This window comes from Delphinapterus leucas, chromosome 12 (genome assembly GCF_059928025.1).
Source record: "Delphinapterus leucas isolate spDelLeu-1000000601 "Yukka" chromosome 12, BTC_Dleu_Yukka2, whole genome shotgun sequence".
Taxonomy (NCBI): Eukaryota; Metazoa; Chordata; class Mammalia; order Artiodactyla; family Monodontidae; genus Delphinapterus; species Delphinapterus leucas.
Window position 1 is genome coordinate 7,270,887 of NC_143140.1, and position 22,527 is coordinate 7,293,413.

At 37.7% G+C, this 22,527-nt stretch overlaps 1 pseudogene; it reads right to left on the minus strand.

The window, feature by feature from the left end:
* Nucleotides 1-14,225: 14,225 nt before the first annotated feature.
* On the minus strand, nucleotides 14,226-18,072 carry LOC111170399 (Krueppel-like factor 4 pseudogene; annotated as a pseudogene).
* Nucleotides 18,073-22,527: the final 4,455 nt, after the last annotated feature.

Here is a 22,527-nt window from a genome sequence, read left to right on the forward strand (position 1 = left end):
TACATATCTACTTATTATAAAAACTAGACCTTCATCTTTATATTTTAAAGAATTTTCATCCTTAAACTGTGTTGCATTTTAGGAGCCTTCATCTGAATACATGAAAAGCAATAAGAAATCTGAGTCTTTTTTTTTTAAACTTCACATTCCAACCGAAGAGCGCCATCTCCATCCTTTGAAGTGAAACTATGCATCGACGAAAAATACAAATAAATTTTTTGGAAGTTACAGAGAATCCAAATTTTACTTAATATAACGGGCTAACATGGGATGGGCTATTTGGAAAAGTGTCAAGCTTCTTATCCTCAAGTTCATTTGTGGAGAGGTTAGAGAGTCAAATGTCAGAGATGACCCAGATCATTTCCAGCTCTACCACCATAGATGCTCACCACCTTTGCAATAAGATAATCTATATACTAGTTGGCAGATTAGATGGAACATAATATATATCCACATCTGCCCAAGAATTATAGAGAAACTATCATTATAAAAAGCCTCTGTGTGAAGCAATTGTCACAGTGTAGATGATATGGCTGTTCCTCAAGTGGAGAGTTCTGGATCTTGCTTCCATTCCCAGCAAGATGGCAAATAAGCAACATCAGCACCAAGCCCAGAGAAAATCGCAACTTCAGGGGCAAAGTAAAATATGCAACAGTACATTCTATACAAGAAAAAAAATGCCTAATCAATAGTTTCAGATAAGGGAAAAATGCTCTTATAAAGGTCTAACACCATGTTATTTTCATAACATGAAACTAAATAACAAAGGAAGCTGAAATAATAAAGGTAGCAAAACGTTTGGTCAATTCCCTGGGCTTGGTGCTAGTATACCAGTCTTACTTTGATTTTTCATAAGTGAACCAAAAAAGAAATCTCCACATTTTCCAGAGAAATTAAGATTTTCACCTAAAAATATATTTATCTGTGTAGATAGGATCAAAGTAATTTTTGAAGGCTTTGTGCATGGGCAGAAAAGCAACAAGTATACTTCAACACTAAGAAAAGACTTGTAGAAAATTTTTAATGTACATTTAGCATATAATATAATACATATAATATTTATGATAATGGATTCTTGTAATATAGTTGAAATAAGATCCAAGAACATTATAGAACTGTTGGTGAAAATATCAACTGATAGGCTGCAGTAGATGAAAATACTGGGTCTCATCAAAAATATTTTAGATATGACAGGAGAAGGCATTCTATCTTTTTAAAAATATGGTGTGCCTGTAACTAGAATACTAAGTATAGTTCTCATCACTATACCTTAGGAAAGACTTAATGGGCTAGAAGTGAATAGATGTGTGTTTATATAAATGTATACCACATATAATTATTTCATTATGACATAGAAAAGCAAATGAAGTTCTACCATGTAAATAAAAAGTGTAAAACTCTTTAAGGCTGTAAAAATGAAAACTTAGGGAAGATGTTACTAGTCAGTCTAAAATATACTAGAGTATGCATGATAACTAATTCCTGTTTCATGAGTGCTCACTGTGTTGTAAGCACTATTCTAAGCACTTTGCAGGTATTAAGACATTTAATCCCTCCACAATACCTCTTCCGTTTGGTAATATTAATGTCCAAATGAAGCCCAGAGAAGTCCAATAATTTGCCCTATGTGACACCGATAGTAAGTAACAGAGCTGAGATTAAAACACAGACATTTTGGCTTCAGGGAATGTACTCTTAGTCACTGCATGTGAAACACAAACCTAACTTTTAACATTGAGAGAGGCGCTTAATGAACTGGAAGGAGGCACATTTGAGGCAAATGAAAATAAGCATAAAATGAGCTAAAAACCTTGAAATCTGAAAACAAGACGTTGAATCCTAAAATACAAAACACATTTCAAATATAAAAATAGAATCAAGAAGTCTTTATAAACTTGCACACACACGGTAGCATAGAGCAGGAAAAGTAGGGTAAGTTGGGGTAGGTAAATCTGTAGCCTTGAGTGCGGCCTCAGTCAGTTACAGCCTCCCCCAGTGCCATGCTTGCTGCCAACACATACAGAGGCTGCAGAGGATGAGAAGCCTCTGGTCTCACCCCAGCTGGCACCCATTTCGCTTCCACATTTCAATGTGGAAGGCTCAGCCTTTTGTGTCCACCTGGGTGGATGTTTTCTGTATTGAGCCATAAGCATCTACAGGGCAGAGAGTAGATCTTACCCAGGTCTCTTGGCATATCACGCAACTCAGTGCCGCACTCAAGGTTTTTGATAGATAGATTTTAATTTTGATAACTTGATGTGCTGCTATTTCCCTCAGTTTCACAATGTCATACACCCATAGGGTGTATTTTGAGGAATAAGAATGTGTTTTTGATCTATTTTCTTTTCACCGTTGATAAGAATTTGGCTGAACACACGACTTCATGACATTGGAATAGGGAATGTCAATAAACTATTCTTTAGGGACATACCATATCTAAGGTTAATAACAGTTCATTTTTACTGACGATTCTGACAAAGAATTTGTTCAGATTGGGTACATGATCATCCTGGGGATTTTCCTCCTACATCTAATCCACCCTCCTGAATCCATCGGGCCTTTGTTAACCTCATGCTGCTGCTGCTTACTTTACCAGAGTGTCTGGTACAGCACACAATCACTGTCCTTTTCTAGGCATCAGTTAACAGGAAAAGGATATCATACACCATCTCCCTCGCTCCTCTCATATTCATTCTCTCTCAGAAATATGACCCTAGGCAGGAAAACACAGAGGGGGTTATTCAATGAAGAGTTGGGTAAAGTGGATGCCAAGGCTCACCTTTACTACATCTATTAAATATAATGTCCATCCCAGTTAGCAGGGAACTTTTTCCCAAAAGACAGAATATGTCTTTTGTTGTAAAAATTGTATACTTTAAAATCATATTGTTGGTTTTTGTATTCTCCTAAGAGTGAACTATAAACATTTGGTCTAGGCTGGTCTTGGGGAGAGTGTGACTCATATATTTTCACAAAATCTAGGTCACCTGGAATCTTTAAAATTGTGGAAGGTGGGGGAGAAAACACAGTTCTGCCATAGGCTCTGGAGTAGTAAAACCTAATCCAAGGCTACAAGTTTACTTTCAGACTAATTTGTTCTCTTACACATGTCTATCATTCGATGCCTCTGACAATGACAGGACACTACTTGATAAGCCACGACCACTTCGCAGTGGTCCCTTCTTCACACAGTGTAACCCGGTTTCCTTGTGGAAAGCACTTGTCTCCATCCCAAAGCACACTGCTTATGCTCATTATACACAGCAGTTACCCCATTTTTCCTCAGGTGTTTGTTTTCCTTTTTTAATAAATTTATTTATTTATTTTGGCTGCGTTGTGTCTTCATTGCTGCGTTCAGGCTTTCTCTAGTGGTGGCAAGCGGGGTCTACTCTTCACTGTGGTGCATGGGCTTCTCACTGCGGTGGTCTCTCTCGCTGTGGAGCATGGGCTCCAGGCACACGGGCCTCAGTAGCTGTGGCATGCAGGCTCAGTAGTTGTGGCACACAGGTCTAGTTGCTCCACGGCATGTGGGATCCTCCTGGACCAGGGCTCGAACCGATGTCCCCCGCATCGGCAGGCGGAGTCTCAACCACTGCGCCACCAGGCAAGTCCCGCTTCCTTAGGTTTTTAGCTGTCTTCCCCACTAGATGGAGGAGTCTATTCTCTATTTGCCACTGTTTCAAACACAGTGCATTGGTCTAACACTGTGCCTCACACAGAGTAGGCATGCTTCTTACACTGTATTTTCTTAACTTCAACTAATGAAAACCCACATACTCCCAGACTTGACCACAACATACCTCCCAGTCTACATTCTAGACGTTCAGAATGGTCTGTGAGAATAACAGGAGTCAAAGTTGGGTATATACACATTAAGAAGTAATGAGAAATGCTACACGTTGACAACTGAGTTGTTTAAATATATTCTAAAAGAGATGAGTGGCTGTCACTATTTAAAATGACGTGCATTTCAAATATAATTTGAAAATGACTTCTTACCTTTAGTCATTTAACCTCAAAGCATTTTTGTTTGGATGAAACAAAAACTTTGGGAAAACAAAGATTGTTCTCTCAATAACAACCAAAATAGGCATAAAAATTTTTACATCATACTTATGCTTCAAACTCAGTGCCTAATGAAGTTATTTTAAATGATTCATCAAACCAAATATGCTTTCCTAATGCAAATTCTGAATTTAGTTTTTATTACATTTATAAACTCAATGTGTAGTAGAGAGTTTCTCCATAAACTTCCCCAGTGCAGACATAAAACAAGTGTAATCACGTTGTCCTTATTCATTCTGACACTCAAACAGTTGACATAGAATAATAAAAAGCTTTGCTGTCAGTATTTTGATAAATAACATGTTAATTATTAACTTCATACCTCCTTCAGAAGGTCCCCTTCATCATTCATCTCACACAGTTTTACTTAAGTTGGCTTAGGAAACCACAGTCTCCCCAACAAATGCCTTCAACATGTATTTATACATGTACCCAAAGCAAGCACTGCAGAGGATAAATTGCATAGAGGCTCTTTCCAGAGGGGCCTGACAGGTAACAAAAGATAAGCACCAGACTCTGATGTGTCATGCCCCAGGCACAATACACTAGAAATGCACTAGAAAAGTCTAATGACAAATGTTCATTTGTGCCTGACTCCCTACAAACAAAGGATATACAAAGCTTAAAACTGTGTTGATCAACATTTTCTGCAACATACTGGTTTTGTTATATGACAATTGTGTTCTGGAATGAAATCTATTGTTAGACTGAGATAATGAAATATTTATTAGACAACTACACTATCGAAGTCCACAGACAAAAACATATTTGGAAAAATACACCTGTAAGTGACCCAGATTTTTACCGATGGCAAAGATCTACTTATTTGTAATTTCTATTTTTATTTTCCTTTCTAGCATCACTTCTAGTCTCTAAATTAATTCTGGTTCTGTGTTGTATAACTACTGTCATCTTTCTTTAGCCTTTTCAATTCTCCAAATGTCAGTCTCTGAAGAACCCCAGCCATTACAGCTGTCCACAATGAGCACAGAAATCATCTACAAGCTGCTCTACATGGTCCCAGAAACAATCCTAACTCAGTCAGAGGAAATAGGAAATGCTTTCTCAAAGGGAGTTTGCTGCCTTCAACCACAACTTCAAGTCTAGTTGATGGGGGATGGTAGGAGGCTTTTTCTGAATCCAGTCAAACCCTCTGTACCCTCCTCCTTGTGTGATGTATAGTCTCCACAGCTGATCACTCCTTTCCAGGGCGTCTAGGCCCAAAAAAGTCCAGGCCCAACTCCAACTGGTCAGCTGGGCCTGACTCTCTTGTTCTATCTCTGCAATTGCATAGTCATTATTTTATGTTTGTTGTAATCAACTCTACCTTTTCCTTTATTTCTTTGATCATCGTTCCAGTTGTCTCTCTTTCCTACCTTATCAATGTCAATATCTTCTCCGTTTACCCTCTTTGTTTCTTTCTACTCAAACTGCAATATAAAATTCAAACATACTGTGTACAACAGTTGCTATATTGCTGAGAAATTTTTATCTCTGTTCTTAATTACAAAAATGAGTATTTGAAAGGGTTTTCATTTCTCTTTTAAAACTTAAAAAGCTTAAAATTAACCTATTTACCTGTTCACTTGGTTGTTTTTCATCCAAATCTAAATGCTGATTCTCTTTATAAAATTTAATAATGCATCTATCTATTTTGTAGAATCAAGATGAAGTAAAAACTTATACCTGAAGTTGCCAGATAATCAATATTATTTACATAAAACACAACAATCTAAATACAGTTTGCATCCACAGCCACAACTTTTTCCTAACCCTCCAAATTAATAACTCATCCTAATTCTAATATTTGAAGTAAAATGGAAAAATTGTTGTGTCATAAAACACGGAGTTGGTACATTTCTGACAAATAAATCAGATAAACTATTAGATCTTACTAAGTTGTTAGAACTTAGTTATTCTTTATTTAAAAGGTTTTCCATGTCATGAAGAGCTGTCTTATCTGCCCAATAGAGGCATAAACTGCACATTATTAAGTCAAAGAGATCTTAATTCAGAGATTCTCATTTCTAGTGACAACCTACTCACTGAGCATCCTTCCAACTCTGTTGTACTCATTGGGCCTGTACGTCATCATCTAACCTACTAATCAAATTATCTTTAGCCCCTCCTCATTATAATTGTACTCTTCCTGCACTAAACCTCAAGATTAACTGTTTTAACAGTTCCCCCCCCCCCCCCGCCCAGCTTCTTCTCCCACCAGTCTAGTTGTATACTGACTGTGGTTATTTTCACAATTGTTTATCATAGTTGTGCTGGTTATTGCATACATGCAATTTAATTAAATATTATGTAAACTAATATGAAGAAAGATATTTAACATTTCTTCAAATCTAAGCTGAATGTTTTAGAAAGACTTGAAAATATAATACATGCCATAGTTTGGGCTTCTATAACAAAATACCATATAATGGGTAACGTATAAACAATAGAAATTTATTTCTCACAGTTCTGGAGCCTGGAAAGTTCAAGATCAAGAACAGGTTCAACATCTGGGGAGGGCAGCTTCCTGATTCATAGACGGCTGTCTTCTCACTGTGTCCTAACTTTGCAGAAAGGGTGAGGGAGCTCTCTGGAGCTCTCTTTCATAAGGGCACTAATCCAATTTATGAGAGATCAGTTCATAGCAGTATATATCAAATACAAATTGTTGAATTCCGTTTGGGTAATATAAATGTAAAAAAACGTTAAAACAATTTGTTAAATTTAGAATTCTCTTTCAGATTGTCTTACAATGGTTTTTAAGACCTAGCATCCAAGAAACAAAAAATCTTATATTATTCTTATATGATGCACTATGATAATGGTTTTTTGCAAGAAAGACAATATGAGAGTCAAACCAATGGATGTATACTCAAAAAAAGACATTGTTCTAAATTCAATATGCTGGTTAACAAATGTATAATTATACAACTCAATTTAAAATAATATGTTTAAAATATTTACTCTTTTTTATGATTCCTTATTTCTGCTGACTTTCTTGATTAACCAACCAATTTTCTTACCTGATTGTTTAGGATAAAATACACCTTTTACCTTTATAAGCTTTTCTTAAAAATGTTGATGAGGCCTTTTGGGGAGAAATGCCACATTTAATACATGCACTTACTTTTGCCTCTTTCAAAAAAAAAAGTTAACAAAATACCATAAGCAAAAAGCAAGAAAAGAAAATGGAAATGGGGACAAAAGAAAAAAGATCTGGGTGGAATAAAGCAGTAAGAAAAATTGTACCAAACATTTAACAAAACTCAGAGAGCTATTCCCACATAATTAGTGAGGAAAACCAGGAAACAATCAGTGTACCACATAGAACTTTCCAAAAATAAGAGAAATAAAACAAAGAAATGGAAAATAAGATAGAAGGGATTAAAAAAGAAAAAGATGACTAATCCAGGAGGTTCAACATATGAATAATAAAAGATTCTGAAAAAGATGAGAGAAAGTAGAGGGAAATAAACCTTCAAAAATATTTATTTCCCAGAATTGAAGGGCATGAGTTTCCAGAATGAAATGTTACTCTGTATACCTAGCTAAGTAGATTACAATTGATACAAGACTCACCGTCATAAAATTTCAGAATGCTAGCACATACCATGGTTGAGGAATCAGAATGAACTCAGACTTCTTAATAACATCACTGGAACTTAGAAAACAATGGAGAAAGAATTTCAGAATCATGTGGGAAATTGTCTAACCCATAATTCTATACTGAGTCAAAACTAACAATGAAGTGAAGAGCAAAATGAAGACATGTTTCACATACCACTCATATACTTTTCTCAAAAAACTGATGAAAGATGTGTTTCTCCGAAATAGGAAACCAATACAGAGGAAAACCATAAAACCAAGTAACAGGAGATCCAAATGGTGGAGAGTAAAGGGAATCCCCAGGAAACTGATAAGGTGAAATCTCAGAATGACAGCTGAATGACATATATGATAGTACTTTACTTTTATAAGCAGTAAAGTACTATCAGATATGTTCAGGACAAAAGCCCAAGAAATAATTTACAAGAAGAATAAGTTAATAAAATACCTCTTGTACATGAATGTTGGGAAATAATTGAGGTTGAATTTCTAATATATATATATGGGATATTAAGCAACTAGGAAAAAAAGACAATTATTAACTCTGAAACCACACACCTTGGATAGGACTTGAAGCCCGCTGCACTTCAGATTGGGACTTGAACCCACAGTCTCTGACGTAGAAGGGAACTCAAACCCACAGTCTTTTGATTGAAACTGTACACCTGGCCACAGGACTTACTGAAGGTCAGGTTCTTTTGTCTCGGTACAGAGAGAATTCAGCAAGAGGTAAAGTGACAGGCAAAAAATGAGTTTATTAGCGAGGGATGCTTGTGAGAGATACAAGCAGGTAGGCAAGGGAACACAGCCCTAAGAACAAAGAGCGTTACATTTTTAAAATCAAAGAAAATTGGGAGGAGATAAGACTCCCTTTTTCCTCATTTTTGGGTAGACATCAAGGCTTATGTCATTAGTTCCTCCTTTGACCCTATATCGTATAACAGGGGACTATCATGGTGCTATTTAAATCATAGGTATATTAACAAAATGGTGGTAACGTATACTAAAATATGGTGATTCATCCCAGGTTTTTTTTTTTTTTTTTTTTTTGCGGTATGCGGGCCTCTCACTGTTGTGGCCTCCCGTTGCGGAGCACAGGCTCCAGACGCGCAGGCTCAGCGGCCATGGCTCACGGCCCCAGCCGCTCCACGGCATGTGGGATCTTCCCGGACCGGGGCACGTACCCGTGTCCCCTGCATCGGCAGGCGGACTCCCAACCACTGCGCCACCAGGGAAGCCCCATCCCAGGTTTTTGTATAATGTCCCCTTTCACCTAGTTTCTTTCCCCTTTCACCTGTATTCCTGTCTTGGTTACATGCAGAGATTCTACTCTTCGAGGACCATTAACTCCCTGACTTCATGTAACAAGATTCAGACCCCATATCTATTGTCATGTGTTTTAATTATCAGGGTTTGTGGCTTGAGTGTGCCTGGTGCTTAAATGCACCTGGTCTTCCTTCAAGGTAAAATAAATTTTTGCTAGGCTACTGGATTATTTTCTTAAGTGGTCACTGGCTTACAACAGTCTTCCAAACTCCCTTAAAATTCCCTTTCTTCCTTTAATCTTCTAGTAGGATTTCTAAACTAACTGTTTAATTATACTACTCTATGCCTATCAACTCCATGGAAAAGAAAAAATTATATGAGCAAGGAAAAATTATCATATAATAATAATACATGGCTCAATTGTGGATAGCTTTACAATTGTGAATTACATTCACAATGTAAAGACTAAATATTTGTTCTACTAAAATCGCAATACTTTATTAAGATGATTAGGAAAATTGAAAGTGTGCATGTGCATTCAGGGAGGAGGGAGGAAAAAGAGCTAAATCCTCATTTATCCAATGTGAGAAGTCAGTAGTTAATGCCAAACAATTACAGAGGAATAAATAGTAATTTAAGTACAATTTTTAGACATATTGAGCACAAACAAAAGATATAGCTAAAGAAATTTAGAATGGATGTCTTTGGAGGAGAAAAAGAGGTAGAACAAAGAACTGTTTAACTCTTTAAACCATGGGCATTTATAACTTTAATGATTGGAGACAAGTTGTCAGAGTAGAACAACTTGAGCTCGCCTCCTCTCATGAAAGCAAAATCGCAACGAACTGCTGAACAGCCATCAACAAAAAATGACTGGAACCTACCAAAAAAGATATTCTACATCCATAGAAAAAGAAGAAGCCACAATGAGACAGAAGGCAGGGGCACTTTTGCAATATAATCAAATTCCATGCCTGCCAGGTGGGTGACCCACAAACTGGAAAATAATTATATTGCAAAGGTTCTCCCACAGAAGTGAGAGTTCTGAGCCCAACATCAGGCTCCCAAGCCTGGGGTCTGGCATCAGGAGGAGGATTCCTCAGAGCATTTGACATTGAAGGCCAGCAGGGCTTCAGTTCAGGAGCTCCACAGGACAGGGGGAAGCAGAGACTCAACTATTGGAGGGTTCACACAATTTTCACATGGACTGGGACCCAGGGCAAAGCAGGGACACCATAGGACCCTGGGCCAAACCTAACTGTAGGTTTTGGAGTGTCTCCAGGGGAGGAGGGAGTCAGCTATGGCCCACTGTGGGAGGCAAGGACACTGGAGGTTGAAGCCCCTAGCGAATATTCCTAGGCATGATCACTTCTGTAGGTCACCATTTTGGCACCAAGACCTGGTCCCACTCAACAGCCTGCAAGGTCCAGGGCTGGGGTACCTCAGGCCAAACAAGCAACATGGTGGGAACAGAGCACCACCCATCAGGCAGGCTGCATAAAGTCCTCCTGAGCCCACAGCCACCTCTAGACACACCCCTTGACACAGCCCTGCCCACCAGAGGGACAAGACCCAGCTCCACTCACCAGTGAGCACCAGTCCCTCCTACCAGGAAGCCTGCACAAGCCCCTGGACCAACTTCACCCATGAAGGGGAAGACACCAGAAGCAAGAAGAACTACAATTCAGCATCCTGCAGAATAGAGACCATGACACAGAAAACTAGACAAAATGAGACAGCAGAGAAATATGTTCCAGGTGAAGGAACAAGATAAAACCCCAGAAGAACACCGATGTGAAGTGGAGGTAAGCAATCTGCCTGAAAAAGAATTCAGAATAATGATAGTAAAGATGATCCAAGATCTCAGAAAAAGAATGGAGGCACAGATGGAGAAGATATAAGAAATGTTTAACAAAGAGCTAGTAGATTTAAAGAACAAACAAACAGAGATGAACAATACAATAACTGAAATGAAAAAATATGCTAGAAGGAATCAATAGCAGAATAACTGAGGCAGAACAACGAATAAGTGAGCTAGAAGACATATTGGTGGAAATCACTGCTGTGGAACAGAATAAAGAAAAAAGAAATGAGGACAGTCTAAGAGATTTCTAGGACAACATTAAACACACCAACATTCACATTATAGGGGTCCCACAAGGAAAAGAGAGAGTGAAAGGGCCTGAGAAAATATCTGAAGAGATAATAAATGAAAATTTCCCTAACATGGGAAAGGAAACACTCACTCAAGTCCAGGAAGCATAGAGAGTCCCATACAGGACAAACCCAAGGAGGAACACACCAAGACATATATTAATCAAATTGACAAAAAACAGAAAATATTAAAAGCAGCAAGAGAAAAGCAACAAATAACATACAAGGGATTCCCCATAAGGCTATCAGCTGATTTCTCAGCAGAAACTCTGCAGGCCAAAGGGAGTGGCACAATATATTTAAAGTGATGAAAGGGAAAAACCTACAACAAAGAGTACTCCACAGCAAGGCTCTCATTCAGATTTGACAGAGAAATCAAAATTTTACAGACAAGCAAAAGCTAAGCAAATTCAGCACCACCAAAGCAGCTTTACAGCAAATGCTAAAGGAACTTCTCTAGGCAGAAAAGAAAAGCCCACAACTAGAAACAAGAAAATTATAAATGGTAAAGCTAACCAGTAAAGGCAAACATACAGTAAAGGTAAGAAATCATCCACACATAAATACGATATCAAAACCAGCAATTGTGAGAAGAGGAGAGTGCAAATGCAGGATGTTGGAAATGCACATGAAATTAAGAGACCAGCAACTTAAAACAATGTTGTATGTATATAGACTGCTCTATCAAAACTTCATGGTAACCTTAAACCAAAAATCTACAATAGATACACACACAAAAAAGAAAAAGCAACCCAAACACAACACTAAAGACAGACATCAAATCACAAGACAATAGACTAAAAGAGAAAGGGGAAAAACCTACAAAAACAAATCCAAAACAATTAACAAAATGGTAATAAGAACATACATATTGATAATTACCTTAAATGTAAATGGATTAAATGCTCCAACCAAAAGACATAGACTGGCTGAATGGATACAAAAATAAGACCCATCTATATGCTGTCTAGAAGAGAACAACTTCATCTCTAGGGACACATACAGACTGAAAGTGAGGGGATGGAAAAAGGTATTTTAGGAAAATGGAAATCAAAAGAAAGCTGGAGTAGCAGCACTCATATCAGAAAAAAATAAGCTTTAAAATAAAGACTGTTATAAGAGGCAAAGAAGGACACCACATAAAGATCAAGGGATCAATCCAAGAAGAAGATATAACAATTGTAAATATATATGCACGCAACATAAGAGCACCTCAAAATATAAGGCAAATGCTAACAGCCATAAAAGGGGAAACTGACAGTGACGCAAAAATAGTGGGAGAGTTTACCACCCCACTTTCATCAATGGACAGACAATCCAGACAGAAAATCAATAAGGAAACACAGGCCTTAAATGACACATTAGGGCTTTCCTGGTGGCAGAGTGGTTGAGAGTCCACCTGCCGATGCAGGGGACACGGGTTTGTGCCCCAGTCTGGGGAGATCCCACATGCCACAGAGCGTCTGGGCCCATGAGCCATGGCTGCTGAGCCTGCACATCTGGAGCCTGTGCTCCACAACGGGAGAGGCCACAACAGTGAGAGGCCCGCGTACCGCAAAAAAAAAAATTTTAAAAATGACACATTAGATCAGTTGGAATTAATTGATATTTATAGAGCATTCCATCTGAAAGCAGCAGAATATACATTCTTTTCAAGTGAATATGGAACATTCTCCAGGATAGACCACATCCTAAGCCACAAAGCTAGCATAAGTAAATTTAAGAAAATTGAAGTCATATCAACCATCTTTCCTGACCAAAAATGCTCTGAGATTAGAAATCTCATACAAGAAAAAAAAACTGTAAAAAACACAAACATGTGTAGGCTAAACAACATGTTACTAAGCAACCAATAGATCACTGAAGCAATCAAAGAAGAAATAAAAAATACCTAGAAACAAATGAAAAAAAACACATGATGATCCAAAACCTTTAGGACAAAGCAAAAGCAGTTCTAAGAGGAAAGTTTATAGCAATACAATATTACCTCAGGAAATAAGAAAAATCTCAAATAAACAACCTAGCCATACACCTAAAGCAACTAGAGAAAGAAGAACAAACAAAACCCAGAGTTAGTAGAAGGAAATAAATCATAATGATGAGAACAGAAATAAATGAAATAGAGACGAAGAAAACAATAGAAAAGATCAATGAAACTAAAACCTGGTTCTTTGAAAAGATACACAAAATTGATAAACCTTTAGCCAGCCTCATCAAGAAAAAAAGGAATAGTGCTCAAATCAATAAAATTAGAAATGAAAAAGGAGAAGTTACAAGACACCCCAGAAATATAAAGGGTCATAAGAGGCTACTACAAGCAACTATATGCCAATAAAATGGACAACCTAGAAGAAATGGACAAATTCTTACAAAGGTACAATCTTCCAAGACTGAATCAGGAAGAAATAGAAAATATGAACAAACCAATCACAAGTACTGAGATTGAAACTGTGATTTTAAAACGTCCAACAAACAAAAGTCCAGGAACAAATGGCTTCACAGGCAAATTCTATCAAACATTTAGAGAAGAGTTAACACCTATACTTCTGAAACTATTTCAAAAAATTGCAGAAAAAGGAATATTTTCAAACTCTTTCTATGAGTCCACCATCACCCTGATACCAAAACCAGACAAAAATGCCAGAAAAAAAAAAGGAAATTTACAGGGCAATATCACTGATGAACGTAGATGCAAAAATCCTCAACAAAATACTAGCAAACCAATCCAACAATATAGTAAAAGGATCATACACCATGATCAAGTAGGATTTATCCCAGGGATGCAAGGATTTTTCAATATCCACAAATCAATCAGTGTAATACATCACATTAACAAATTGAAGAATAAAAACCATATGACCATCTCAATAGATTCAGAAAAAGCTTTTGCCAAAATTCAACATGCATTTTTGATAAAAACTCTCCATAAAGTGGGCATATGTAAGTTCCCTACCTCAACATAATAAAGGCAATATATGACAAACCCACCGTTAACATCATACTCAGTGGTGAAAAGCTGAACTCTTTCCTCTAAGATCAGGAAAAAGACAAGGATGTCCACACTTACCATTTTATTCAACATAGTTTGGGAAGTCCTAACCATGTCAATCAGAGAAGAGAAAGAAATAAAAAGGTTCCAAATTGGAAAAGAAGTAAAACTGTCACTGTTTACAGATGACATGATACATAGAGAATTCTAAAGATGCTACCAGAAAACTACTAGAGCTCATCAATGAATTCAGTAAAGTTGCAGGATACAAAATTAACACAGAGGAATCTCTTGCATTTCTATACATTAACAACGAAAGATCAGAAAGAGAAATTAAGGAAACAAATACCATTTACCATTGCAACAAAAAGAATAAAATACCTATGAATAAACCTACCTAAGGAAGCAAAAGACCTGTACTCTGAAAACTATAAGACACTGATGAAAAATATCAAAGATGACACAAACAGATGGAAAGATATACCATGTTCTTGGATTGGAAGAATCAATATCATCAAAATGACTATACTACCCAAGGCAATCTACAGATTCAATGCAATCCCTATCAAATTACCAACAGAATTTTTCACAGAACTAGAACAAAAAATTTTACAATTTGTATGGAAACAAAAAAGACCCTGAATAGACAAAGCAATCCTGAGAAAGAAAAATGGAGCTGGAAGAATCAGGCTCCCTGACTTCAGACTCTACTATAAAGCTACAGTAATCAAAACAGTATGGTACTGGCACAGGGACAGAAATATCGATTAATGGAAGGGGGTAGAAAGCCCAGAAATAAACCCACTCACCTATGGTCAATTAATCTACAACAAAGGAGAAAAGAATATACAATGGAGAAAAGACAGTCTCTTCAATAAGTGGTGCTGGAAAAACTGGACAGCTACATGTAAAAGAACGAAATTAGAACATTCTCTAACTCCATACATAAAAATAAACTCAAAATGGATTAAAGACCTAAATGTAAGACCAGATACTATAAAACTCTTAGAGGAAAATATAGGCAGAACATTTTGACATAAATTGCAGTGAGATCATTTTTTTAAAATTTATATTACATGTTTATTAAGACAAGGAACTATATATAAAAAAATTCTGCTTAAGGCATATTTGGAGATAAACCATTGTATAAATTATTGCCCAACTGAAACCACAGTGCATAAAAGACTCTCTGCCTAAAAAGGTTAAAGTAAACCAGGTGCATTTACCTGGCTTAGGTTATAAATGTAGACTCGAAGACAAAAATAGATTTTCTCATCAAAGTATGCAGCAGTTTGAAAATTTTGGCCTCATTTGGCACCTTTAGAACCAAGACTCACCAAGCACCATTGTTTAGGCTATTAAAACTCATTTTCTGTACCTGATTTTCTTCTTCTTCTTCTAAGATCATAGTAACGGCTTTTAGAAGAGAATACAAGGTGATCTTTATGCTTATATTGCATTGAAACAATTCAAGGCTTTCTGGTCTTCCCTCCCCCACACTCACTGATCTAATTTATACCTTGATATCCACCACTTCCAGTCGCCCCCTTGGTGTTTTCGAAGTCCAGGAATATATATTCAAGTTGGATTTAGAATTGGAATGATAGAAGATCCAGTCACAGACGCCATCTGTTCTTTGTCGTTTGGTTTCCTCAGGTCTCCTGATTATCCATTCACAAATTCACTCGTTGGGAACTTGACCATGATTGTAGTGCTTTCCAGCTGGGTTCCTTCCCTCGCCAGAAAGACAGTGTGAAAGGTAAAAAATACTGAATTATCTTCTGGCAAGGTGGGTCATACCCACTGTTTTGGGATTTAAAAGTGCCTCTTCACGTGTAAGGCAAAGTGGTCCAAACTCACAAATGCTGGGTCGCACTTCTGGCACCGGAAGGGGCGGTGCCCAGTGCGTTGGCGGTTGTGCCTGGTCAGTTCATCTCAGAGGGCAGATTTCTACTCACGGCCATCCCATTCACTGTGGTAAGGTTTCTCACCTGGGTGGGCTCACAGGTATGTGCCTTGAGAAGAGAACTCTTCCTGTAGGTTTTGCCGCAGCCTGCATAATCCCAGGTGTGAGTGGCCATCCTTTTCTGGGGCCACGACGTTCTTCCCTCTTTGGCTCAGGTTCCTCCCACATGCAGGAACTGGGTGGCATGGGCTCTTGGTAATGGAGCGGTGGGACCTGTGGCTGCATCTGGTAGGGCAGGAAGGGAGGGTAGTTGGGTGGGGATGGAAGCCTGGGGTAGCGGCAGGGCAGGGTGACTGCTGCTCAGCAGTTCCTCGGCACCCAGGGTTGGGGTACTCCTGCTGGGGAGCTGTGACCCCAGGGGAAAGTCATGCGCCAGCAGCCGGTGGCCATTGATGAGAGGGGGTCTAGTGACCAAGTGGGCCTCTAGGGTCAGGCCGACAGGATGCATGAGGAGACAGCCTCACGCTTGATCTTGGGCACTGTAGGGTGCCGCCACCACCAAGTGGCTGCCATCCAGGCTGCCTTTGCTAACACCGATGATCAGGGGCACTCAGCAACGCCTTCAACACAAACTTGCCCATCAAGGTGCTCATCAAGCAACCTGGCGGCTGCGGCTGCTACCATGGAGTGTACACTGGGTCCAATTCGGGCCACAGGAGCTCAGCCACGCAGCAGCCAGAGGGGTTCACGTGGTTGATGTCTGCCAGGTTGAAGGGAGCTGTTGCAGGGGGTGCAGATTCCCGGCCATGGAGCAGGCCACCGCCCTTGCTGCCTGGCTCCAAGCCTGGGTTGCCCCCAGCCTGGTCTGGACAGCTGAAGCTGCAGGTGGAGGGTGCACAGGCAGGACCGCTGCTCGAAGGGGAGGATGAGGATGAGGCTGATGCCGACGACACGGTGGAAACCACTGGCTCATGATGGGACAGCGAGTTGGAGAGATTAAAGTCCAGGTCCAGGAGATCACTGAATTCCTCCGTCTCCCTCCAGGGTAGGAGAGCCGGGTTGCTCTGTCGCAAGCCGCGCTGACTCTGCCACTCTGCAGGTCGGTGGCCACGGTCGCGGCCGCCAGGTCGTAGGGGCAGACGGGAAGCCCCGGGGGGAAGTCACTTCACGTGGGAGAGCTCCCCCACCCACGGTTATTTAGGACACCTGCTGGACGCAGTGTCTTCCCCCTTCCCTGGGGGCCGGACGCGACAGTAGAGAAGGATGGGAGCAGTACGTCGCTGACAGCCAAATCAGACTCGCCAGGTGGCTGCCTCATTAATGTGGGTGCCCAGAAGGTCCTCAGGAGTCCGAAGCAGTGGGGGTGCCCAAACACCAAAGTCAACAAAGAGGAAAAAAGGCTTAGAAACGAGGCCAAAACCAAAAACCCCAAATTGCCCGAGATCCTTCTTTGGATTAAATATAAAGGGGAAACTACTTTAAAAAAAAAAAAGTTCCTTTGTATACAAAAGTTCTTAGAAAAGTTGTAAACCCATAAAAATAGATAATCAGCAAGATGAGGAAGTAGGTCTGATGGCCGGGCTGTGCTCTCTTCCACTCAGCAGCGTCCACACCACACCCTGTCTCCCATGTGGAGGAGGGATACATTAGGAGTTGGGGATTGACATCTACACACTACTATCTATAAAATGGATAATCAACAAAGACCTACTATAGAGCACAGGGAATGCTACTCAATATTCTGTGATAATCTACATGGGGAAAGAATCTGAAAAAGAATGAATATAGGTATATGTATAACTGAATCACTTTGCTGTACACCTGAAACTAGCACAACATTGTAAATCAACTATACTCCAACATAAAATTAAAAATATGAAAATGGGGGCATAGAGAAATGAATAAATTGTTGGCATTCTTTCTTCAAAAAGCAGTTCTTTCAATTGTATTTATTTGATCTTTCTTTATTTGATGATATCTTATTTAATTTATGTACAGTTAGTCACTCTATCCTCTGGCTTTCATATAACTATATAGTGCTCATCAAGTTTTACTGTATTTTATCTGTTTTTATATCTCCCACCTAAGCTGTGAATTCCTAGAGTTTCACATAGCAGAGGGTTCACATCCTAGAAGTTGGATTCTATTTTGTAACTTGAGCACCTGGAACACTGCCTATTTCATTACAAGAGATCAGTATACATTTGTTGAATGAATGAATGATATATGAGAAAAATGGAACTTATTATCTAGGAAAAAATGTTACATTTCTATTATGAGAATTAAGTATGTATTGCCAAAGAACAAATTCTCTCTTATGCTGTACCAAATCAAATTTTTATGATGACCTAGTTTCTGGTGATATCCTCTATACTCCTGTCAATCACCATAGCCACAGTGCCTTCTTTCTATTAGATAAAGGACTGAAAACATCTGTCAGACATCTCCACCCATAAGTAATTATTTATATTCATAATTTTTTTTCAGATAAAGTTAGAGCCCTTCACACAATTTACACACCAAACACTTTAGTGTTCTCTAACCACATTCCTGATTTAGAATGTAATCTGTATTATCTAGTCTTGTTTCGGGTTTGTTAAGAATCATTCTAGGGGAGTCATTTAAGATTCACAAAATTAACTTGATATTCATACCACATTGCCTCCTAGATAGTAGACAGAATTAAAGATAAGTTGTACCTTCTACTTGAGTCTAGATGACTTATGAATAATTTTGTCTGCAAAAGAGATATAATTGTAATCTATATACAAATATATTTTTAAAAACCATAATGACGTTAGATTCTCAAATAATAGGGCCCAAGATCATTTGAAGACTTTAGTTTCCATTGTATACTGGCTATTATAAAGGATGATAGATAATAATCTAAATGGTATATATCGCCTGTCCATTGGTGTGTTTTATGTTACAACACAATAAATAAATTTCTGATGGTATCATAAATTTTAAAGTAATATGTCTTTAATTAAGCAAACATGTTTTAGAAAAAGAAATAAAAATTTTTAAAAACTTCTTTCCTCTGCTCATTAACCGAGCTTCTTCAATGAGGGCCCATGTGCCTACACAGCACAGTGTATATCAGTCTCTTTACTTTGGAACTGTGACCTAGATGAAGCTGGAGTATCCACACTGCTTCCTCCACTCCAGTTGTAAAAGTGTGTAATTACAACAAAAGCTTTAAGGATTTAAAAAATATTTAGCACTGCTACATTATTGTAATGAATAAAATAAGATAGATTTAAATAGTTCTTAGAGTGAACTTCTAAGTGCTTTACAGATAGTAACTCATTAATTACCAAAACCAATGAGGTAACACCATTACTATCACTGTTTTACAGAGGGGGCAACTGAGGCACCGAAATCTTAAGTGTCTTGTGGAAGCCTCACACAGCTAGTAAGTGGCACAACCAGGATATGAACTCCAATAGCCTGTGCCCAGAGTCCATACCCTCAACCACAAAGGCAAGATGGGAAGGAATCCAGACTTTTAAAAAATTCAGCACCTAAGAAACCATAAATAGATGCATAAATATAAGGTGAGGAAGCTTCAATAACCCTTTTCTCTTTTCATTAGTGAGACTGTCAGGAGCCATTCAGATTAAAGAAGCACTATTCGTATAATTTCTTTGTCTCTAAAATTGCCCCATCTGAGTGGGAAATTTATTTGACCACTTACAGCAAAAATCAAATTGTCAATCGATTTTATGAGGGCACAGGTGTTTTAGAGTTTTTAGGAGTGATGTTTGATATCATATATTTAGCATTTCTAAATAGTAAAATCTTCAGTTGGAAGTCTACATAGGAGGAAATATAATTCTTTCATTTGTAGAAAGTGAGTGATAGCTGAAAGTTTAAGGAAAGGAAAAATTTCAGAATGGCATTTATAGAGAATCTGAAACCAAAATATATTTCACATACTTTTGTCTCTTCTTTTTCAGAAATTGCCAATTTGATTTTTTTCTCAATTTTTCAGAGAGAAAGAAAATACCTTGAAAGGAAAAGAATGCTTAAAAGGAAATATTTAAAAGATACTTAGCAAGCACGTGTGAATCTGAAGAATAAATCTGTTTTTTTGTTATTGCTCCTGTAAATTTTATAAAAATTTGATCATACAAGCAACATAATACTCCATAATGGAAAAAATCAAATTCATTTAACTATCTTTCTATGCATGGTAATCTGGTTGCTTTTTTTTTTCTTAAGATGGATTATATTCTTTTTTTTATTGAGGTATAGTTGATGTAAAAAAATATATGTTACAGGTGTACAACATAGTGATTCACAATATTTAAAGGTTATACTCCATTTATAGTATTATAAAGTATTGGCTATGTTCCCTGTGTTGTACAATATATCCTTGTAGCTTATTTATTTTATATATAATAGTTTGTATCTCTTATCCACTACCTCTATCTTGCCCCACCCCCTTTCCCTCTCCCCACTGGTAACCACTAGTTTGTTGTCTGTATCTGTGAGTCTGTATCTGTTTTGTTATATTCACTAGTTTACTTAACTTTTTAGTTTCCACATTTAAGTCATATCATACAGTATTTGTCTGTCTTTGACAAACTTATTTCACTAAACCTAATACCCTCCAAGCCCATTCATGTAGACTCAAATGGCAAACTTTCATTCTTTTTTGGCTGAGTAATATTCCATTGTATATATATACCACATCTTCCTTATCCATTCATCTGTTGATGGACACTTAGGTTGCTTCTTATCCAGAAAATTATAAAGAATGTTGCTGTGAACATTGAAGTGTATGTATCTTTTCAAATTAGTGTTTCCATTTTTTTTCAAATACATGCCCAGGATTGGAATTGCTGGGTCATACAGTAGTTCTAGTTTTAGTTTTTTAAGAAACCGCCATACCATTTTCTACAGTGACTACACCAATTTATATCCCCAGAAACAGTGTATGACTATTCCCATTTCTCCACATCCTCACCAACATTTTTATTTGTGGTCTTTTTGACAATAGTCATGCTAACAGGTGTGAGGTGAAGTCTCATTCTCGTTTTAATTTACATTTCTCTGATGATTACTGATGTTTAGCATCTTTTCATGTGCCTGTTGGCCAACTGCATGTCTTCTGTGGAAAAATGTATATTCAGGTCCTCTGCCCATTTTTTAATTGGGTTGTTTGTGTTTTTGATGTTGAGTTGTATGATCTATTTATATATTTTGGGTATTAACCACTTTTGCAAATATTTTCTCCCATTCAGTAGCTTGTCTTTTCATTTTGTCCATGGTTTTCTGTGCTGTACAAAAGCTTTTGTGTCTAATTAGGTCACATCAATTTATTTTTGTTTTTATCTCCTTTTCTTTAGGAGTCAGATCTAAAAAATATATTGCTACCATTTATGTGAAAAAGTGTTCTGTGCTTCTTCTAGGAGTTTTATGGTTTCTGGTCTTATATTTAGGTCTTTAATCCATTTTGAATTTATTTTTGTATATGGTGTGAGAAATGTTCTGATGTCATTCTTTTACATGTGGCTGTCCAGTTTTCCCAGCACCACTTATTGAAGAGACTGTCTTTTCTGTATTGTATATTCTTGCCTTCTTTGTCATATATTAATTGATCATTCTGTTCCATTGGTCTATGTGTCTATTTTTTGTGCCAGTACCATAATGTTTTGATTATTGTAGCTTTGTGATATTGTTTGAAATCAGTGAGCAGGATACCTCCAGCTTTGATCTTTTTTCTCAAGATTGTTTTGGCTATTCAGGGTCTTTTGTGTTTCCATACAAATTTTAAAACTATTTGTTTTAGTCCTGTGACAAATGCCATTGTTATTTTGATAGGAATTGGATTGAATCTGTAGATTGTCTTGGGTACCATGGTCATTTTAACAACATTAAATCTTCCAATTTATGAACACGGTATATCTTTCCATCTGTTCGTGTCATCTTCTGTTTCATTCATCAGTGTTTTACAGTTTTCTGAGTACAGATTTTTACCTCCTTAGGTAGGTTTATACATAAGTATTTTATTCTTTTTGATGCAGTGGTAAATGGGATTGTCTCCTTAATTTCTCTTTCTGATAGTTTATTGTTAGTGCATAGAAATGCAACAGATTTCTGTATGTTAATTTTATAACCTGAAACTTTACCAAATTCATTGCTGAACTCTAGTAGTTTTCTGGTAGTGTCTTTAGGATTTTCTATGTATAGTTCACATCATCTGCAGTGATGGTTTTACTTCTTCTTTTCCAATTTGGATTTTTTTATTCCTTTTTCTTGTCTGATTAATGTGGCTAGGAGTTCCAATACTGTGTTGAATTAATGTGGTGAGTATGGCTATCCTTGTCTTGTTCCTGATCTTAGAAAAAAAAATTTCTGCTTGATAAGTATAACGAGTATGATTGTTAGCTGTGGGCCTTTATTATGTTGAAGTATGTTTCCTCTATACCCACTTTCTGGAGAGTTTTTATCATAAATGAGTGTTGAATTTTGTCAAAAGCTTTTTCTGCATCTACTGAGATGATCATAGGGTTTTTATTCTTCAGTTTGTTAA